This window comes from Pollicipes pollicipes, unplaced genomic scaffold (genome assembly GCF_011947565.3).
Source record: "Pollicipes pollicipes isolate AB1234 unplaced genomic scaffold, Ppol_2.1 Scaffold_7261;HRSCAF=8764_pilon_pilon_pilon, whole genome shotgun sequence".
Lineage (NCBI taxonomy): Eukaryota > Metazoa > Arthropoda > Thecostraca > Pollicipedomorpha > Pollicipedidae > Pollicipes > Pollicipes pollicipes.
Window position 1 is genome coordinate 57,775,061 of NW_023597054.1, and position 3,800 is coordinate 57,778,860.

The following is a 3,800-nucleotide window of genomic DNA, read 5'->3' on the forward strand; positions in this document are numbered from 1 at the left end:
AGTCCAGCAAGCTCGTGCATCACCTTCCAGAGCGTGGCGACCTCGTGCGCCTCCCGGCCCTGTCAGAGAGGCGAACCACACGAGGGGTCAGCGCTGCACACGGCGCGGTCACACTTGGCATGGCGAACCCCCTCCCCCTCCCCCCTGGCAGACGCCGGGCCAACGCATAACGCAGCGGATTATGGCTTGTGTGGCGAGCGTGGAGTGACGCACGCTCCACGTTTACAGCAAGGCGCGGTGCGGCTCTGGGAAATACCAAGGCTTGTGAGGGGCACCGGAACGCCTGCAAAAGCGCCGCATCCCAAGGTCAGTCGGGGCGGCTGTGAAGGTAGGAGCGCGAAACCTCACAAAGCTGATAACCCGCCTCGCTGTTCGTACCGGTGACAAAACCATCAGTGACTAGCCGTCACTGTGTCAGTGCACCAGTTCACGACTGAGCCTTGTATGTCACTTCGTCATTCAAAAATAAGAAATTATCAGTCAGCACCGCGATGGTTGGTCTCTGGGAGGGTATTTACGCGTCTACGAGGAACGAGACACTTCAAACAAACACAGCCATCCAAAACTGGTTTTTAAAGCCGACCTCAGATAAGGACGCCAGCCGGCTCAGTCCACCAGCGCCCACAAAAACACTGCAAACCCGGTATCAGATACGGGTAGATAGCGGCCGTCTCAGAGCCGCAAGCCACCGAGACAACAGCCCCTGGCGACGAGCCCAGCCGGGCAGAACGGGGCGGGCGGCGGCACGGCGGACGTCCGCCAGGCGGTTTCCCACAGACGCCACGTCGGCAACAATACAACGCTCCCACGCAGCGGGGCGACCAAACGGAGATTTACGGCGAGTGAAATGTCATTTTGGGAGGCCCCGCGGCGCCGGCGCCGCCAGCGCTCCGGACGAGCGACCCACTCCCATCAGAGGCTTGGGCGTTTCGGCGCCGGCGACCTTGGTGCAGCTCGGTCAACACTTCCCCGCTGGCTGGCCTGCGGTCCCGCTCGCCGCTGCTACACCGGCGGAGAGTGACAAAGGCCGGCAGCGGGCCCGCCGGGCCGCCAGCCAGCGGCTCGGCGGCCGATCGTTACGGCGAGACGGGCGACAGGGGAGCCGTCGGCACCCTTCGGCGCATCGAGCCAGGTCGGGCTCGGCTGTCTGGGACAGTGAGTCAGACCGCTGCCACCTGTCTGAATACTGAGGTCAGGACCTGTCTGACGGAGCCATGTAATCACCGCGGATGGTAACTGAGAAGCCTACATACGCGGTGCCGGTGATTACATGCCACCGCGGCGTGACAGTTTGTTTTACGATCGTCGCCAGACCGCAGCACAATACTCGTCACGGATGGGCGAACCTGAACCTCGCGTGGACGGCACAAGGCTCAAATCATGGCCATCACCACGCTGCTTCCAGCCCTTCTCTTTCTCAGGTGTATTTAAGTGGCCTGTGTTCAACACGCCGGTCACAGGCCGCGTCTTTCGCTCGTCTGTCCTGCGCCTTTCGTACGTTTGTTCCCTCCGTACGCGGTATTTAGCCCGTCCGCCGCTCTGCGCCCGCCCTCCGTCCGCGGCGCGTCTGCCCCGCCCCAGATCTGTCAGCAGTGGCGGGCGTCGGGCGGATAATCCGGCGGCGGCAGGGGCTCGGGGCAGACGGCGGGGACACGCGGGGCAGACAGCGCGGCGCCGGCGGCGGCCGTCATCGCTCCCCGCCGATCGATGGCGGCATGATTCGCCGGTGCCCGCTGACCAGACTGGCACAGAGGGGCCGCCGTGAGGCGGTGTGCTCGCACGGCCGGCCGCCGCGGGGGGAGGCGAGACGGTCCCGGGTGGCCGGTGGCGAGCAGGTCCGGCCCCCGCCGACCGACGCCGCAGGGAGGGCCGCGGCGACAGAGCACAGCAGGGCTGACCGGCACAGAAGGGAGGGAAGTGAGGAGGGAGAGGAGGGGTCACGCCCAGCCCTCGCCGGCCGGCATACGGGGGCGCGCGGCGCAGAAAACGGGGCTCATCCCACAGGTGACCGACGCACGCTCCGACAGGCGCGTAAGAAAGTCCTCGCCGAGGCCGGGGCGGACGCCGGGAGGGTCCGGCCGCCGGTCCATCGCCGGCGGCGGACAGGTGCCGCCGGGCTCTGATTACCCGGCCTGATAGATCGGCCCCGACACGTCCTGTCCGTGAGCGAAGAGCGGACGCATCGCACGGAGCGCGGCGGCGGCCGGACGACCACCGCGCGCAGATGCTCGGGACGAAGCCGATTCGGTGGGCTGTGACCAAGGCGCCGGCACCAGTGAGAGCACAGTGGTCTATAGCGCCATACGATACATCGTGGCAGGGCACGTCAAATTTAGGATGATACTCCCTGCCACTGAAATACTGGGGAGAGTAACATGCAGCCGGCAAAGACCTTTCATGGGCTGTCGTCTCTGCTCCCTTCCGTTCCAGCATTGTCTTCATGCAGAGCCCCGCGTGTTCGTGCCTCTAGTTCGCTGTCGCCATCAGCAGCAAACCGGAGGGTGCGGCATAACTACAGGCTGACACACCTGTGAGCAGGCAGCGAAAGGGGCCGACACACAACCGGGGGCGGCGAAAGCCATGCCCCCACTCCCCGCCGACGACCGCAGGCCAGTTGCAAGCCGACTCCGACACTGCTGTCCACCGGGCGGGGGCGCCAGGGCAGGCGGGCTACACTGCTGTCCCCAGGGGGTGCGGGGGGCTGCACTGCTGTCCCAGGGCGGGGGCGCAGGGGGGCGGGCTGCACTGCTGTCCCCAGGCGGGGGTGCGAGGGTGGGTGGGCTACATGCTGTCCCCAGGGGGGGCGAGGGTGGGTGGCTGCACTGCTGTCCCAGGCGGGGGTGCGAGGGGGGGGCGGGCTGCACTGCTGTCCCCAGGCGGGGGTGGGCGAGGGTGGTGGGCTACACTGCTGTCCAGGCGGGGGCGCGAGGGGGGCGGGCTGCACTGCTGTCCCCAGGCGGGGGTGCGAGGGGGGGCGGGCTGCACTGCTGTCCCCAGGCGGGGGTGCGAGGGTGGGGGGCTACACTGCTGTCCCAGGCGGGGTGCGAGGGTGGGCGGGCTGCACTGCTGTCCCCAGGCGGGGGTGCGAGGTGGGCGGCTGCACTGCTGTCCCCAGGCGGGGGTGCGAGGGTGGGCGGGCGCACTGCTGTCCCCCAGGCGGGGGTGCGAGGGTGGGTGGGCTACACTGCTGTCCCCAGGCGGGGGCGCGAGGTGGGTGGGCTACACTGCTGTCCCCAGGCGGGGGTGCGAGGGTGGGCGGGCTGCACTGCTGTCCCCAGGCGGGGCGCGAGGGTGGGTGGGCTACACTGCTGTCCCCGAGGTGGGGTGGCGGAGGGTGGGTGGGCTACACTGCTGTCCCCAGGCGGGGGGGGGGCGAGGGCGGCGGCTGCACTGCTGTCCCCAGGCGGGGGCGCGAGGGTGGGTGGGCTACACTGCTGTCCCCAGGCGGGGGCGCGAGGGTGGGTGGGCTACCTGCTGTCCCCAGGCGGGGGTGCGGGGTGGGCGGGCTGCATGCTGTCCCCAGGCGGGGGCGCGAGGGTGGGGCGGGCTGCACTGCTGTCCCCAGGCGGGGGTGCGAGGGTGGGTGGGCTACACTGCTGTCTACCAAGCAAGGGCAAGAGGGCGGCGCCTCTCACACCGCTGGCCGCGGACATGCGGCCCATCTATCATGCGGCCATGCGGACGCCGTCGGCATGAGCCGCCCGAGCCCGCCACACTGGGGGGGGGGGGGGGGGGGATCGATTGACGGGGTGCGTGCGTCGGGGGCGTCCACCGGCCGCCCACCGCTGCTTACTGTTTCG